General features: G+C 41.0%; 1 protein-coding gene and 1 long non-coding RNA gene across 11 annotated transcripts in view; one reads left to right on the forward strand and one right to left on the reverse strand.

The window, feature by feature from the left end:
• The window catches only part of tcf12 (transcription factor 12), a 283,602-nt gene that overhangs the window by 244,349 nt on the left and 20,048 nt on the right, over window positions 1–19,205 (forward strand). The window lies entirely within an intron of this gene.
• The window catches only part of LOC125467118 (uncharacterized), an 84,113-nt gene that overhangs the window by 31,565 nt on the left and 33,343 nt on the right, over window positions 1–19,205 (reverse strand). The window lies entirely within an intron of this gene.

Consider the following 19,205-nt stretch of genomic DNA (forward strand, 5'->3'; position numbering starts at 1 on the left):
ATTTAACTTTTAAATTTGATTGACTATTTTTTCTTTGATGTGACATCTCTAGAAATATAAATTTCACACTGCTAATTCGCTCAAATATTTTGTTCATTAAGCAGCCACTAAGCACAGCTGAAGTAGGGGGGAATGCAGGAGTCAGATCAGGCAAGTGGTTAAGCTTTAACTTTCAGAAAATATAAAAATGAACAAAAAGCAGTGTTTCTGGTTGTGCCAAAAAAGTCCCGATAAACGTATGAAGTGTTTGCAGTATGCACTGAGAAGGACAAGGGCAATAGACATGATGGAACACTACAGGCTGCAAGCTTTCCTGCAAACCACACACCATCTTGACTTGGAACTGTATTGCTATTCCTTCATACCAACTAAGTCAAAATCTTGGAAGTGGCTTGCGTGGCAGCATTGTGGGTATACACACTTTTTGCTACACCCCCACATCACCTGCCAGGTGGACTGCAATGGTTCAAGAAACCAGCACACTACAATCTTCTCAGGGCAGTTTGATATGGACAATAAATGCTTATTGACAGCCACATCCCATGAACAATTTTTTAAAAACGTTATTGAAAATCATTTTAGTCATCATTCTGGTTTCTCTGTCTAATTTCCTGTGGCAAATATGAGCTCAAATGTTTAACCTTCTAAATTGCAATTCTAAAATGCAAATTGTAACAACTTCATTATAAAGTGGCAAAATTGCATTTTCTGTGTTTTGAGAAAGCTGTACAAGTTTTCCATCCAGTTTATACTGGCGATGATGGTTGCTTCTTGAATTTGTACAGTGTTATATAAAAATCTAAACTACATTTGAGTTTCAAGCAGTGGAGAAGAATTAAGGAAATTGATTGACTGAAAGCATAAGACAACAATGGGTACTAATGCAAAGATGTTTAAGGACAGCATGCAAGAGTATTTGGACAAGGCGCCTGAGAACTGCAGCGGAGGGAAGGGAGGTTACCCAGGAGAGCAGAGGACATATGCTAGCATGTGGGTCTGGTGGAAACTGCATAAATATGGATGGATTCCAGGCTACAAATCAAGTTGTAGGCAAGGACAAGGATCATATATTCAGTGCATTTGGAGAGGCCAGCAACTTTCACTAAATTGTATCCAGATCTGAGCTTGATGCTTTTCTGTGCTTCTACAGGAGTTTGAGCATATGCAATGTGTACACCTTTTGTGCAGTTAGTTTAGTTAATTAGGTTTAGTTAGTGCAGCTGCTCGATGGTTTCTGTATGAATGTTTGACAGAGAGAGAGAGAGAGAGAGAAATGATAACCTTTTTCAAAATATATTGTTTCCTGTTCCAGGCCAGCTCCTGTTAAATACAAGAAACCTTTAGCATGCACATCTTGTATGCAAAATTACTATGTAATCTTGACACAAAAATAAAAAGTGAATTAATATATATGAAATAATTGCCATTAGTTCGGGTTTTACACAAAAATGGACTCAAGTCTGGAAAATCGATTGTAAAAGTGGTCTGTGGATGAGGTGGAGGGGAGAAAATGCCAGAACTACAAATTCAACAATGTGCCTCATTGATGATTTTATTTAGGTAATGTTAGAGATTAAAATTCCAAAGCTTGTTGGAGAGGATGCTGAATCCAGTAAGGCAAGATTTTTCCTCAGGAAAAATAGAATAGGGGTGGATTATTTCCTAATCTACCTTTTCAGGGTTATTATTATGCATCTCTGGAGGAGATGGGACTTGTACCCAGGCCTTCTAGCTAGAGGTTGAGACACTACCATTGCATCACATGAGCCCTAAAAACCGAGGTGGCTAATGAAACTCAGTTGGATTCCTCTGGTACACTTCCTCATGGCAGGTTCCAGACAGGTCACTAAGGCTGTCTAACTACCTTCTGAGGTGAATGAATGTTTTTTGTTTTAGTGATGGTAGTAATTGGGGTAGCCATAGTAGATGAACGATTTTCCACAGTAAATGAGAAAATTGTGTTTTAAAATGGATGTAATCTAGAAGGAGCAGCTTCTGACTGATAACTTGAATACAGTAGCAAGGCTTTTGCTTGTGAGCAAGAATTCAATGCATAGATTTTTTAAAAGAATGAGCTAAGCAGCAAATAAATAAATGTGTAAAGAAGCTGTGGATGTTAAAATGTTGTCAACAAATGATACAAAGTTATTTAGTTACTTAAAAAGTATAATTGTTTGAGCAAGTTTCTTGTAACTACCCAGGTGACTCAGTTAGTTTTGCAGCCCCTGGATTTATATGCAACAAGGAATAACTGACTTCAGGAAATTAGGAAAGGAAATAGTTGAAAGTTTCAGCATGTTCCATTTAGTAAGAGTTCCATTCTGCTTGCATTGTCACCCCACCTCATATGTATAAGTCACGTATAGCTTGGAGGTGGGTGTATTCCGTTTTTTTTGAGAACAGGTGTTGAATTTTGTTGGCACTATGCTTTTATTTCAAAGAGATTTTTGAAACAACCATGAAATGTAAACAAATGTCATCAGTGCTCCAATTCACCACCCAAACTGCAGACAGTCAGCTGTATGCTAATGAATTGAACTATCTGGCCTTGCAGAACAGACTGCTACTCTGAGACAAAGAGTCGTTTGAACACCTGTTATGTTTATGTCAACCAGCCACATTTTGCTACGTTGTTAAGGTTAGAAGAAAAGCGATGGTTCACATTTAGAGGGAATTGATGACCGAACTCTTGTGAAGTAATGAAAGCCAAGTTTCACAGAATTTCTGCCCAATGTTTAATTTTGTTCATATATCTAATTCATTTGGTACTATAGTATTTGTATAATTCCCTCAAAACTTTTTGAAGCACTAAAAAGATTTGAAGTGCAGTATCTTATGCAAATACAAGTGTGCTGTAACAATAGCCCTTTTATTAAAAAATAGATTTAGTTGATTGAGGACAGTTGATCTGCCCAAGCTGAGCTTGCTGCTTCTCTCGGTATAGTATTCCAAGATCTCTTATTGCCCACTTTGACTAGCAGAACAGAAAACTTTGGTCTAATGCGCCTTCATCCAAAATTACAGCATTCTCAGCCCTGTGCTGGTGTGTACTCCAGTGCTGACTGGCTGCAAACTCTCAATCTCAATGAGTGTCAACTGAGTTAAGCTGATGTAATTTTTGTAAAGTTCAGATTCCTGCCAATTAACCTAAAAAGCAGTCCTATTTGTACTGCAAGTGGCTTCACAAGAGAAGTTAAAGGGTAAAATCTACAGCATAGCAGCTGTAATAGGCTGCTTAGGCACCTTTTAAATGTTCATGTTTCCTGTATACTGCCTAATTGTTGTATTCAACTCCAAATTGATAATGTATGAGTTAAAATCTGTAATTTTACATAAGTAATATTTGTATCTGTTTAAGGTTAAAGAAAAAATACATCACTGAACTTTCAGTGGTATAATAGATTTGTAATACAATTTTACCTTACAGAGGAAAGCCTGTCCTTTCAGCCCAGATTAATGGCTCAGATTTTCTAAAGGCCTGACAGTTGTCATTCCACCATGGTTGAGAATTGTGCATGGGGATTCCCATGGAAAAGATTCCAAAGGAATTGCCTGCGAAACTGAATATTGTGTTGGATAATTTCTGAACATCCAGAACTCTCTGAAAGTCTTCATTTAATTCAGAATTCCAATGAAATTAAGTAAAAAGGCTAGATTGAATCGTTAAACATATAGTATAACGACTGAGGGGTTATTCGTCCAACTCCGTACATGGCTGTCCACCCCCTCCAAAAAAAGCCCAGTACTGACCCTCCCTTAGTCCATTCTGCACCCTAGCCTTCCCCAGCGTCCAACTGCCTTTCTCCTGCTCCAGAGCAATAGGGCTGACACACACACACAGCTGTTGCAGGAACCTGTACTGTACACCCACCTGCCCCACCAGTCAGGTGGAACTGATGACCACTTCCCGCAACTCCTCCACTGAACCTAACACCCACCATCCTCTCCCCTCAGCTGGGTCATATTTCTCATACAGCAATCAACCCTAAACACTGCCTTACTTAGCTGAGCCCCTTGCCACCTTGCAACTTGGCATCTCACTGCCTCCCATTTGGCCTTCTAAGTACTTGGCATTCTTTTCCCTCCCAGTACTCTAACAACACTCTTACCTCATGCACGTGCCATTTAGCAGCAGCTATCAAAGTGACTGTCTGGACCTTTAAGTTTCAGAATGCAGCAGCTGCCTGTTGTGAAAAGTGGGTGTGATTTGTTTTTCCCCAGCAGTTCCCTATTACAAAAGGACTGTTGGAATGAAAATATGGCTCCACATTTTGAAGGTGCTTGGAGTTTCCTTAGAAATGTGGAGTTCCCTTCTTTTGTGAAATGGAGAGCTGGAGTGGCAGTTGGTGTGCAATCGCCACTTAGAAAGCCTGGCTCCGTGTGTTTCAGATAAGGCCATAAGACAGGGGAAAGAGCAGACAATGTGATGCATCAAGTCGTCTCCTCTGTTCAGCAAGATCATGACTGATCGACCTCAACTTCATTTTCCCACTCCATACCCATACCCATGATCCCCTTTGTATCTAACAGGCCATACCTGTAGCCCTGAATGGATTGAGCATTGTTAATTGCCTTTTTTTTGTATGTTGTTGGTGTCACGGGTGAGCCCTGTTTCCCTTATCCTGTTTCCCATTAAGGTGACGATGAGCTGCCTTTTATAACTATTGGAGCCTGTATTGTGTAGGTACACCCCAGTGCTGTAAGGAAGGTGGTTACAGAATTTTGGCTCAGCGACAATGAAAGAATAGTAATATGTTGCAAATCTGAATAGTATGTGGCTTGGATGGTAGCCTTCATTTGGTGGTGGTCTTATACATCTACTGTCTTTGCCCTTCAAGATGGTAGATGTTGTGGTTTAATAAGTGCTGCAAGAACCTGTGAAAGTTGCTGCAGTGAATGTTGTAATTGGTACTTATTGTTTCTGCAGTATGCTGGTGGTGAAAATGGTAGCTATGATGCCAGTTAAACAGAGTGATCTATCCTGGATAATGTCAAACTTCATGTGTGTTTTTGGAATTGTGTTCATCCAGGCAAGTAGAAAGTCTTCCCATCACTCTCCTGACTTGTACAGATGTTAAACAGGCATTGAACCAATGAGACGCGATTCCTTCAGACAGTTTAGATTATTAAAGTTGACAGTGATTTGGCAACTGCTACTTGCAAAACAACGTTTCAGAAAATCTGAAAATATGTTGGTCTCAGTGGCAATAAATTCATTTCCAACTTTGTGTTAAATTGCTGATCTCAATTAGTGAAGAAATGCAACAGTAGCAGTTGAGCTGCACTTCTTGGGGACGGAGGGAAAGATCAGCCCAAATTTCGGTTCTGATTTCCTGAGATTTCAGCTGATGATAGACTTGTATGGATATCAAATGAATATGATTTGAAATTAAACAAAATATAATGGAACTACTCTGTAGATGTTTGAACATCTGTGGAGAGGCTACCAAAATTACTGTTTCGGGTTGACAGAAGATCTGCACCTCTCCATGGATGTTGTGAGACTTGCAGAGTATTTCTAGTCTTTTCTGTTTTAATCTCAGATTTCCACCATCTGCAGCATATTGCTTTTAAAGATTGGGCCAAACCTGGCAGTGATACTCTCCGAGTTGCATAGTGTGCTGGCATGCTAAGTTGAGGCGCAGTTTTAAATTAACCACAATTTTGAAATCTTAACATACAGTTGGGAAAACTAAATCCAGATAATAAAGGCAGTGAACTGAGAAATCAAGTTATGAAGTTGCAAGTTTCAAGAAGGAGGTTCCCAAAATAATTTGTCCAAAATCTGTCTATTGAATCTACCAAGGGAATGGTAGTTCAAGTATAGAAAAGGTTGAGAGTAGGGAGGTCTGAAATCAAATTTCAGGGATGCAAGATGGCACCGGCAAGCAAGATAATAAAATATGAGGCTGGATGAACACAGCAGGCCCAGCAGCATCTCAGGAGCACAAAAGCTGACGTTTCGGGCCTAGACCCTTCATCAGAGAGGGGGATGGGGTGAGGGTTCAGGAATAAATAGGGAGAGAGGGGGAGGTGGACCGAAGATGGAGAGAAAAGAAGATAGGTAGAGAGGAGAGTATAGGTGGGGAGGTTGGGAGGGGTTAGGCCAGTCCAGGGAAGACGGACAGGTCAAGGAGGTGGGATGATATCAAAATCTCCCCTTCCCCCACCGCATCCCTAAACCAGCCCAGTTTGTTCCCTCCCCCCACTGCACCACACAACCAGCCCAGCTCTTCCCCTCCACCCACTGCATCCCAAAACCAGTCCAGCCTGTCTCTGCCTCCCTAACCTGTCCTTCCTCTCACCCATCCCTTCCTCCCACCCCAAGCCGCACCTCCATCTCCTACCTACTAACCTCATCCCACCTCCTTGACCTGTCCGTCTTCCCTGGACTGACCTATCCCCTCCCTGCCTCCCCACCTATACTCTCCTCTCCACCAATCTTCTTTTCTCTCTATCTTCGGTCCGCCTCCCCCTCTCTCCCTATTTATTCCAGAACCCTCAGCCCATCCCCCTCTCTGATGAAGGGTCTAGGCCCGAAATGTCAGCTTTTGTGCTCCTGAGATGCTGCTGTGTTCATCCAGCCTCACATTTTATTATCTTGGAATCTCCAGCATCTGCAGTTCCCATTATCACCGGCAAGCAAGAAGTTGGTTTGAAGTGTGTCTACTTCAACGCCAGGGGCGTCTGGAATAAGGTGGGTGAACTTGCAGGATGGGTTAGTACCTGGGACTTCGATGTTGTGGCTATTTCAGAGACATGGATAGAGCAGGGACAGGAATGGTTGTTGCAGGTTCCATGATATGAATGTTTCAGTAAGAACAGAGAAGATGGTAAAAGGGGGGGAGGTGTGGCATTGTTGGTCAAGGACAGTATTACAGTTGCAGAAAGGATGTTTGGGGACTCGTCAACTGAGGTAGTATGGGCTGAGGTTAGAAACAGGAAAGGAGAGGTCACCCTGTTGGGAGGCCTCCGAATGGTTCCAGATATGTAGAGGAAAGGATAGCAAAGATGATTCTCGATAGGAGTGAGAGAGACAGGGTAGTTGTGATGGGGGAACTTCAACTTTCCAAATACTGACTAGGAACACTATAGTTCGAGTACTATAGATGGGTCAGTTTTTGTCCAGTGTGTGCAGGAGGGCTTCCTGACACAGTGTGTAGACAGGCCAACAAGGGGTGAAGCCATATTAGATTTGGTACTGGGTAATGAGCCCGGCCAGGCGTTAGATTTGGAAGTAGGTGAGCACTTTGGTGATAGCGATCACAATTCTGTTATGTTTACTTAAGTGATGGAAAGGGATAGGTGTATACCACTGGGCAAGAGTTATAGCTGGGGGAAAGGCAATTACAATGAGATGAGGCAGGATTTAGGGAGCATAGGATGGGGAAGGAAACTGCAGGGGATGGGCACATTAGAAATGTGGAGCCTATTCAAGGAAAAGCTCCTGTGTGTCCTAGATAAGTATGTACCTGTCAGGCAGGGAGGAAGCGGTAGAGTGCGGGAGCCGAGGTTTACGAAGGAAGTGGAATCTCTGGTCAAGAGGAAGAAAGTGGCTTATGTTAGGATGAGATGTGAAGGCTCAGTTAGGGCGCTTGAGGGCTACAAGGTAGCCAGGAAAGACCTAAAGAGAGAGCCCAGAAGAGCCAGGAGGAGAAATGAGAAGTTGTTGGCGGATAGGATCAGGGTAAACCCTAAGGCTTTCTATTGGTATTTAAGGAATCAAAGAATGACGAAAGTAAGATTAGGGCCAATCAAGGATAGTAGTGGGAAGTTGTGTGTGGAGTCAGAGGAGATAGGGGAAGCACTAAATGAATATTTTTCGACAGTATTCACTCTAGAAAACGACAATGTTGTCGAGGAGAATACTGAGATACAGGCTACTAGACTAGGTGGGATTGAAGTTCACAAGGAAGAGGTATTAGAAATCCTACAGAGTGTGAAGTTAGATAAGTCCCCTGGGCCGGATGGGATTTATCCTAGGATCCTCTGGGAAGCCAGGGAGGAGATTGCCGAGCCTTTGGCATTGATCTTTAACTCGTCATTCTCTACAGGAATAGTGCCAGATGACTGGAGGATAGCAAATGTGGTTCCCCTGTTCAAGAAGGGGAGTAGAGACAACCCTGGTAATTACAGACCAGTGAGCTTTACCTCAGTTGTTGGTAAAGTGTTGGAAAAGGTTATAAGGGATAGGATTTATAATCATCTAGAAAATAATAAATTGATTAGGGATAGTCAGCACAGTTTTGTGAAGGGTAGGCCGTGCCTCACAAACCTTATTGAGTTCTTTGAGAAGGTGACCAAACAGGTAGATGAGAGTAAACCGGTTGATGTGGTGTATATGGATTTCAGCAAGGCGTTCGATAAGGTTCCCCACAGTAGGCTATTGTACAAAATGTGGAGGAATGGGATTGTGAGAGATATAGCCACCCTATCTAACCCTCTGATTATTTTATATGTCTCAATTAAGTCACCTCTCAACCTTCTTCCCTCCAGCGAAAACAGCCTCAAGTCCCTCAGCCTTCCCTCCATACCAGGCAACATCCTAGTAAGTCTCCTCTGCACCCTTTCCAAAGCTTCTACATCCTTCTTATAATGCGGTGACCAGAACTGTACACAATACTCCAAGTGCGGCCTCACCAGAGCATCCAGCAGCTTGGATTGGAAATTGGCTTGCTGAAAGAAGACAGAGGGTGGTAGTTGATGAGAAATCTTCATCCTGGAGACCGGTTACTAGTGGTGTACCGCAAGGGTCGGTGTTGGGTCCACTGCTATTTGTCATTTTTATAAATGACCTGGCTGAGGGCGTAGAAGGATAAGTTAGTAAATTTGCAGACGACACTAAGGTCAGTGGAGTTGTGGATAGTGATGAAGGATGCTGTAGGTTGCAGAGAGACATCGATAAGCTGCAGAGCTGGGCTGAGAGGTGGCAAATGGAGTTGAATGCAGACAAGTGTGAGGTGATGCACTTTGGTAGGAGTAACTGGAATGCAAAGTACTGGGCTAATGGTAAGATTCTTGGTAGTGTAGATGAGCAGAGAGATCTCGGTGTCCATGTACACAGATCCTTGAAAGTTGCCACCCAGGTTGACAGGTCTGTTAAGAAGGCATACAGTGTTTTAGCTTTTATTAATAGACAGATGGAGCTCCGGAACCAAGAGGTTATGGTGAAGCTGTACAAAACTCTGGTGCGGCCGCACTTGGAGTATTGTGTACGGTTCTGGTCACCGCATTATAAGAAGGATGTAGAAGCTTTGGAAAGGGTGCAGAGGAGATTTACTAGGAGTTGCCTGGTATGGAGGGAAGGCTGAGGGACTTGAGGCTGTTTTCATTAGAGAGAAGAAGGTCGAGCGGTGACTTAATTGAAACATATAAAATAATCAGAGGGTTAGATAGGGTGGATAGGGACAGCCTTTTTCCTAGGCTGGTGACAGCGAGCACGAGGGGGCATAGCTTTAAATTGAGGGGTGAAAGGTAGTTTCTTTACTCAGAGAGTAGTAAGGGAATGGAACGCTTTGCCTGCAATAGTAGTAGATTCGCCAACTTTAGGTACATTTAAGTCATCATTGGATAAGCATATGGACGTACATGGAATAGTGTAGGTTAGTTGGGCTTCAGATTGGTATGACAGGACGGCACAACATCGAGGGCCGAAGGGCCTGTACTGTGCTGTAATGTTCTATGTTCTATGGAATGGAGTATGGTTGTTTTACAGAAGTTTTACAGAGCATAGGTGACACCAGATACTATGCACAGTTTATTTGAGAAAAAAATGATTACTTTGGAAGCAATTCAGAGAGGTTTCATTCAACTGACTGCTGGGATGAAAAAGGCTTATCTCCAAGAGAGATGTTGAACAGTTTCGGCCTATTCCCTTAGGAGTTTAAAAGAATATAGGTTCTCTTGTTGAAACCTGTAAGATCTTGAGAGGACTGGATAGAGTGGACACCTAGCAAATGTTTGATCTCGTATTATAGACTAAAACTAAGGACATTGTTTAAGAATAAGAGGTTAAGACAGAAATGAGGATTATTTTCTTTCTGAGGTATATGGAGTAATAGAATATGGAATTTTATTATTTGTTGATCTAATGGGGGTGTAACTGGCTCGGTCAGTATTTTATTTCCCACCCCCAGTTGCCCTGATGGTAGTTAAGCACATTGCTGGGAGTCTGAAATCACGCGTAGGCTAGACCAAATAAGAATGACCAATTTCCTTTCCTGGAAGATCCAGGTGATCTTTTGCCACAATTGTTTGTGGTTGGCTGGTCTCCCTTCAGCTAGTTTCTTTATTCCAGATTTTGTTGAGTTCAAGTCACAACTTTTGCAGTGGTGGGAATCAGTCATGTCCCCAGAATATTAACCAGTGGTTCTGCATTACTAGTCCAATGACATTACAACTACGTCACCTCCCCCAGGTAATGGAAGCTGGATCTTTAAATTTATCCAAGGCTGCATTACATGGATTGTTGATAGACAAGGGACTTGAGGGTTTTCAGAAGTGGTCAGAAAAACAGAGCTCAGACCAAATCCAAGTCAGCCTTGATCTTGTTGAAAGGTGGATCAGGTTCGAAGATCTAGAAAGTCTGTTCCTCCTCCGTTCCTGTATGATACTCTTTCCAATGGAGTTGATTACCATAAAATGATACAGCATGGAAACAGACCTTTCAGTCCATCTCCTCCATGCTGACGAGATTTCCTAAACTGATCTACTGTATCAAAAAGCGTTGAAGTACAATTCTTGCTACTTGAATCAGCTTTATTATTGTAAAGATCATAACAGGCAAATCTGCAATGTTACTAATTGTTTTCAACAGTCTTGATGAAAGGGTTTTCCCTTCTTCATCTAATCGTAGTTTTGCAATACAGTGCTGATTGCAAGAATTTGGCAGATTTCCCACCACTGCTTTTTCATGCTGCCTGTTTCAGAAGTTGTATAATGTTCTTGTATCCTCAGCCTTTCTTTGGTTGGTGCACCCTCAGAGAATTATGCTTTTCACTTTACAACCTTGATCTGAGCCTTTGAAGGCTCGAAGGAGAGCACCTTGGGATAAGCAGCTATGGCAGGAAAAAAATACTGTACACTGGATGTGAGTTTGCTCGCTGAGCTGGAAGGTTAGTTTTCAGATGTTTTGTCACCATTCTAGGTAACGTCATCAGTGAGCCTCCGGTGAAGCGCTGGTTTTATGTCCCGCTTTCTATTTGACATAACACCAGCGCTTCACTGGAGGCTCACTGATGATGTTACCTAGAATGGTGACAAAATGTCTGAAAACTAACCTTCCAGCTCAGGGAGCAAACTCACATCCAGAACCTCAACCTGAGCTACAAATCTTCTCAAAACTTGCTAATACTGTACACTTTTTAAAAGTTAGATGTAGGCTCAGGGTAGATTGAAAACATTGCAAGGCTTTTTATTTCAAATTTATAATATCTGGAAATTCATGTGTTTTTTGCTACACTCCACACATAACCAACCTAACTTGATAAATTATTAAAAGTGCTCTTTTCAAGTGTAGTGGTTATAATGCTGCTGTAAAGGCTGCCCATTTCCAATTAGCAGTGTTCTGCTGAGTTTTTGCTTTTTGTATAAGCCAAGTACAATTGTAGAAAATGCACAATTGTATTCACTTTATTAACTAATTATTTGTATGTTCTCAGTGCAAAAGAAACTATCACTTCCGAGTGCCTGCTGACTTTTTCTGGTTTTCTCATCATTTGAGCCTGCCGAGATAGTCATGGGGATGTGGGACAGCTCTCAGCAGTGTCAGTTGCATCCTGTTTGGTTGAGGGGCCTCACATTGCAAAAGGGCCAATCTTTTTGTACAGCTTTACACAGCCTACAATTAACACTGTCAGAAACTCTGTGATAGTAAACCATTCTTGAGCTTGACATGTTTTTGAGGTAAGAATTATTAAATGAGGAAGATAAATTTTACTATACTTTCTTAGTTTAATTTTCTTTTTAAATAATCTTTTGTTTGTGCAATTTGACCATTTAAAATGAATTGCTGCAGAAGTATTTAAGTGACTGGTTGCAATTTTGAAGCTGAAGCGCCACCATGAGTTCTGAACAATGTTGTTCATGAGCAACTCTGGTATGTGAATTACATTTCTAGGTACTAATATTTTAGTTTTTTTCATAACAGCAAGCAAACAATTTGGTTTCAAATTACAACCACATTTCACATTTGCTAAAGTGACCCTTTTATGAGATTCAGAATGTACATAATGAATAAGCTTTGCAGACAGCTTTGTATTCTGATTGGTGGAGACATTTGACACCATTTATTGAACTGTTTTAGTTTCAGGATTGGTGCAAAAATAGCAACATAGCTAGTTTTAACACATTGAATGTCAGTTGTTAGGCTCATTACTGATCCTCCATCGTCAAAAAATTATACTTTGAAATCTCCAATTATTTTATTGTTCAGTTATACTGATTTTGTCAATCTTAAGTTTTAATTGGCATTTAAAATCTTTAGCATGTTAAAATGATCTGTAGTACATAATAAAGTTAACAAATTACCTGCAAATCTGCCCAAAGTATTTCAAAAGTAACTCATCTTTTTCTTTTATTGAATGGTGCTGTTTTCACTCAATTTGCTAAATAATAAAAATAAATAACTTCCATTTCAACACTTATGCCAGGTTGTATTCTTTTAAACATAGGAACAAAAACAAAATTGCTGGAAAAGCTCAGCAAGTCTGGCAGCATCTGTGGAGAGTAATCAGAGTTAACATTTCAGGTCCAGTGAAAAACAAATCTTTGTTTTTATATTCTTTTGAAATTGGCTTCACCATATGAAATATTAGTTTATTGTTCAAACCTTGGGCTGAGTTATCTGAAGAACCTCAGCTGTGCTACATTACTGTTAAACTGATGGTCACTCAGCAATTTGTTAAATATTACTGATCCTTAACTAAAACAAATTGCTGGAGAAGCTCAGCAGGTCTGGCAGCATCAGCGGAGAGAAATCATAGTTGACGTTTCAGGTCCGGTGACCCTTCTTCAGAACTGATGGTAGCTTGGAAAAAGTTGTTTTTTATGTAGATGGAGGGAGGGGTAAAGAGTAATTCATAGGCCAAAGAGAAAGAAGAACAGAGATAGGTAGGAACTGCTGATGCTGGAGAATCTGAGTTAACACGGTGTAGAGCTGGATGAACACAGCAGGCCAAGCAGCATCAAAGGAGCAGGAAATCTGACATTTCTGAAGAAGGGTCTCAACCCGAAATGCCAGCTTTCCTGCTCCTTTGGCCTGCTGTGTTCATCCAGCACTACACTGTGTTATCTGAGAAAGAGGAACAGTTGGATAGACATAGGAGTCGATAATAATCAGCCTAAGAAAATGAATAGCTTCTAATGGGGACAATTACTGATTAACAGTGTATTGTGTGCAATAGCAGACCATGTGATAACAAACGTGTGGGGTTGAGGTAAGGATGTGGTACAAGATGCCTCAAGCCCTAAAATTGTTTTACTCAACCTTGAGTCCAGAAGGTTGTACAGTTACCAAGCAGAAAATGAGATGCTGTACTTTCAGCTTGTGCTAAGCTTCGCTGGAGCACTGCAACAAGACTGAGACAGATGTTGGCCAGGGAACGTGGTGTTATGTTGAAGTCACTGGCAACTGGAATGTCAGTCTTATTTGCGGACAGATCGTAGGTGTTCAGCAAAGTGATCACCCACTCTAAGCTTCATTTCCCCAATGTAGAGGAGACAACATTGTGAGCAGTGAATGCAGTAGATTGGATTGAATGAAGTGCAGGTAAAGTGCTGCTGCACCTAATTTCTGTTTTTGTTTCTGATTTCCAGCAACTGCACTTCTTGCATTTTTTTATTACTGATCCTTGTTAGATCATTGTTAAGTTTTTTTCTTAAATGTGATATTTTCATACTTGACGTGTTATATATTTAGGGATTGATTTAACTCCCATGTTGGTTATTGCAGCAGTGTAGGTTGGTACACTATCAATGGTGAACCTCTCTATAGTTTCCCATTATTATGAATCCCTCTGTATTTTCAATCAGAATGCCTTGTATTGAACAGAATGTGAAAGTGCAAGCAGTTCTTGGAGAAAGTAATATAACTATGGAGACTTGCTTAGGATTTGAAATGTACTGAAACTTATTGGTCACAATTGATATCTTTAATGTTGCCATGTTGCCATGTTGACCATAAATGCCTCAACACAGTTTGAATTGAAACGTTTTATTTCATTGTGTTTGTGCCTTCTTACCTTAATTTTTCTTTCTAATCATCTGCTTTTAATTATTACAAATAGTTTATTTCTTTTGCCTTTCAGTTTACTGTTCCTTCCTCTGCCTTGAAGATAAAAATAGTTTTGGAAGGGAATGTGTTGTATTTTGATTGACTGATGGAAATTGTTTTCGACCATTTGAAGAATGCTTAATTTTATTGTACATTTTTTTAGTCAGAGCGTATGGGAATATGAAAGAGGGTTAAATCATTTGTTTTGAGAATGTAGCACCCAATGAACAACTTAGGGCTATTGGCACTAACCACAATATTTTAAGTTTGTTCTAGGTAGCATTTAAAACATCTTCCTATCTGCAGCCAATGGTTCTGAATTATTTATTGATCTTGCACATCCTTAGACTGTTTGACCTTGCTTTACTGCTCATAATTAAATTGTGGTCACCGATCATCTCTCATTACCCGTTGAGTATGACAGACAACAGGTTTTACTGACAGACTTGGTCTATAATTGCTTTCATGATATCATTGCCACCCTGATGACTGAAATAAGCATGACTGAAAAGCCTTTCTGGTCACTTGCAGAAAGATGACTTGCAAAAGCATACTTTAAGCAGGATAGTTTAAACAGATGGCTAAAAGTTCTGTGCACCTCATATCCATGAAGATAATTCATCTGTTGGAGGCCCATTCAGAATGAACCTGAACAATATAAACAAGAATTTGGCTTAATTGGAACTACATGTCTTGCTGGCTGTAATGTAAATGCAAACTTCAAAAACCTCATTATTGTACAAGACCTAGAAAGTTTGCTAGCATTTTCTTACAAGCACGTTAAATTACAAAGAGATATCTTGTAAAAAGCTAATCCTGCTAAACTAAACTAACTGTCCAAAGGCTCATATTGTACAAAAGATTAGGGCAAGGAAACTGAAATTTGCTGCACAGGTTGTTCTTGTGGAAACTGCTACTTCATCTGAAACATTGCAAGTTACCGTAGGCTGCTGCCAGGAAAATCATGACTTCACTAATTGAGTTTAATGTTCCTCTGAGACCAAATTACCTAACGCTACATGAGTGGGTTGGAGAAGGATTTCGTACAGAAATAGGGATTATGAGATTCACTTGGACTAAGCAAATTGAATCTGCCCTGCTAACAAGTATTAATAGATAGATGTACTTTGTTGGCAATTTTCTTTTCTTTGAGACATTGATGAGGGTTACAATGTAATTGTCTTTTTATTGATGTGGAAGGAGAATTACCTTTATAAATATGGAATGAAAGACTTACGTAATTAACTTATCAGTACATTTTGCACACCAGGAAGGAGAGATCACATCCAGAGTGGGAATCAGCCCGATTGAGTAGATGGTTCAGGGAATTTGAGATAAACTAGGAAGTCGGTATAGAGGAAGTCAGTATAGAGGGGAGGAGGTGCTTTTTGCTTTCTTTGGCTCATAGTTTGCATGGCCATTCTGCAGGATAAATTGGGGGCCCAGCACAGAAGAGTGACATGACATGTATGCCATATGTCCATTGGTTGGTGATAGCTAGTAATTTGACGATCTATTCATAGGTTACTTTCAGTTTGAAGGTAAATAGGGGATATATTTAGAGGCTACAAGCTAAAAGTCCAGTACAAAATTTTTAAAAATCACATTAAGAACTAAATAATTAAAATAGAGATGCCAGGGCAGGCAATGTGTTGTAACTTAATTAGGGAGCTGAAGATGAAGTAACTCCTAGGGGTAATGACTTTAATATGACAGAATTCACCCTGCAATTTGAGAGGGGGAAGATTGAATCACATGTAACATATTATAATGGCGTAAAGACATAAGTGAGGAGCTGGCTAGAGTTGATTGGAAGGAAAGATAGTAGAGCAGCATGGCAGGAGTGTTTGAAGGTGATTTGGGAGGCACAGCAGAACTTCACCCCAAGGAAGAAAAAACATGCTGTGGGGAGGATGAGGCAGCTGTGGCTGATGAGGGAAGTCAGGTACAGTATGCATACAATGTGGTGAAGATTTAGTGGGAAGCCTTTAAAAAACAGATCATTGCTAAAGCAATAAGGTTGTGGGGGGGGGGGGGGGGCGGTGGGGGAGAAGGGGAGAAGATGAAATATGAGAGTAAGCTAGCCAGTAATATAAAAGAAGATTGCAAGAGTTTTTTTTAAAAGTATCTAAAAGGTAAATGAGAGGCAAAAGTGCAAATTGGACAGCTGGAAAATGAGGCTGGAGAACTAGTAATGGAGAACAAAGAAATGGCGAAGGAACTGAATAGATACTTTGCATCATTGTTCACAGTGGAAGATACCAGCAGCATACCAGAATGTCAAGGGAATCGGGGTTGGGAGTAGAGATAAACATCATGGCCTTCTCTAAAGAGAAGGTGCTGGGGATGCTGAGAGGTCTGAAGTGGAATAAATCACTTAGACCAGATGGACTACAAAGTGCTGAGGAGATCTTGGAGGCATTGGTGGTGATTTTTCAGGAATCACTGGAGTCATGGAGGGTCCCAGAGGACTGGAAAATGGCTAATGTAACAACTCTGTTTGAAAAGGGAGGGAGGCAAAAGTTGGGAATCTATAGACTGGCGAGCCTGTTGTCAGTCATTGGTAAGATTTTAGAGTCCATTATTAAGAATGAGATTGCGGAGTACTTCGAAGTGCCTGGTAAAATGCCACTGAGTCAACTGGAAGTTATGCCTGACAAATCAGTTGGAATTCTTACAGTGTGGAAGCAGGCCATTGGTCCCGTTGTGTCTGTGTTAACCCTCTGTAAAGCAGCCCATCCTGCCCCTGTAACCCTGCATTTCCCTGCTAATCCACTTAGCCTGAACATCCTTCAACACTATGGGCAATTTAGCATGGCTAATTCACCTAGCCTGCACGTATTTGGTCTGTGGGAGGAAACCACCCAGACAACACCCTCCTTCAGAAAATAAAGCCTTTGATAAGATGCCGCGCAGGAGGCTGCTAAGTGAGGTAAGAGCCGAGGTGATAGGAGAGTGGTACTGGCATGGATGGCAGAAAGCAGAGAGCCAGGATAAAGCTCTCTGATGAAGGGTCTAGGCCCGAAACGTCAGCTTTTGTGCTCCTGAGATGCTGCTTGGCCTACTGTGTTCATCCAGCTTCACACTTTGTTAGCCAGGATAAAGGGTCTTTTTCGGGATGGCAGTCAGTCACTAATGTAGTTCCACAAGGGTCAGTGTTGAAACCACAAGTATTCATTTAATTATTATTGTTCTGGACAAAGGAGCTGAGGACTTCGTAACTAGATTGCAAATGATATAAAGACATGTGGAGGGACAGGGAGTGTTGAGGAAACAGGGAGGCTGCAGAAGCATGTGGACAAGTTTGGAAATTGGGCAAAGAAGTGGCAATTTTTTGTTTATTCATTCCTGGGATATGAGCATCATTGGCTGGGTTAGGATTTATTTTCTGTTCCTAATTGCCCAGAGAGCACTTAATAATCAAGCACATTGCTGTGGGTCTGGAGTGACATGTAGGCCAGACCAGGTAAGGATGATAGTTTTCTTCCCTAAAGACCATTTGTGAACCAAGTAGGATTTTGCTCACAATCAACAATGGCTTCATAATCATCATTAGACTCATAATTTCAGATACTTATTGAATGCTGGGATTTGAACCCAGGTCCCCAGAACATTTCCAGAGCCTCTGGGCTCAGAGTCCAGTGATGATACCACTCGGTCGTTGCCTCCCCACTGTTGAAATGTTATTTGGCAAAGTGTGGTTATGTCGTTTAGTAGGAAGAAGAGGTATTGACTGTTGTCAAAATGGGGAAAGGCTTTGGAAATCTGAAGCACAAAATTGCTTGGGAAATTGAGGATTCTCTTAAGTTTAACATGCAGGTTCACTTGGATATTGGGAAGTCAAATGCAAGGTCAGTAATTATTACAAGAGAGGATGCTGTATAAGGCTGTGACAATATCTGGAATATTGTGAGCAGTTTTGGACTCCATGAGTGTCGAAGGTTGTGCTGCCATTAGAGGCGGTCCAGAGGCACTTTACAAGAATGATCCTGTAGGTGAAGGGCTTGTCATTATGAGGAGTAACTGGGGACTCTGTGTCTATACTGGATGGAGTTTAGAAGAATGAGGGGGGATCCAGTTGAAACTTACAGAATGCTGAGAGACCTGGATAGAGTGGATGTGGAGAAGACATTCCCATCAGTAGGAGAGTCGAGGACCTGAGGGCATAACCCTCAGCCAAGGGATAATCTTTTAGAACTGAGATGAAGAGCAGTTTCTTCAGCCAGGGAGTGGAGCTCATTGATGCTGAGGGCTGTGGAGGCCAAATCATTGAGTGTACAGCTTTTTAAAACTAGAAATAGGTTCTTGTTTGGGAAGGGGAATCTAGGGTTACAGGCAGAAGGGAGGAGAATGAAGTTTAGAAACATATCAGCCATGATCAAATGTCAGAACTGTCATGATGGGCCAAATGGCCTAATTCTGCTCCTATATCTTATTGTCTTTGTTAGATATAACTCTGTCACTAAAAGAAAGTGAGAGCACTTTAGTCCATTATAAATACTGTTAATCCATAGAACCAGAAAATATTTCTGAAGTAATTTTATTACCACAAATATTTTTGTCCAAGATTAGCACGGGTTGATCATATTTATGATAGTTTGATAGAATATCTAGTATTTAAATAAATATCTTTGAGATTTTCTAGCTAGAGAATTATTTATGCACAAGTAGCTTGCAGGTTCCATGTTCAGAGTGATGTGTAGATGAAATTCAGATTTTTGGTTTCATTGTCTCTTCCTTGCCTGCCACCTCCTGTACTATGTTGTGTGATGCAATGTCGTAATGAGCTACAAAGATCCAGATTTGGGGTGAATTACAGGAGTTACTGGTGCTGAATTCTACAATGTTCTATGAGTGACATACTAGAGGTACTCAGGTAATTTGCAGGAGGAACTGAGAGCAGTTCAGCATCTTTGAAAATGTTTGCTGCTTT

Source organism: Stegostoma tigrinum, chromosome 33, assembly GCF_030684315.1.
Source record: "Stegostoma tigrinum isolate sSteTig4 chromosome 33, sSteTig4.hap1, whole genome shotgun sequence".
Lineage (NCBI taxonomy): Eukaryota > Metazoa > Chordata > Chondrichthyes > Orectolobiformes > Stegostomatidae > Stegostoma > Stegostoma tigrinum.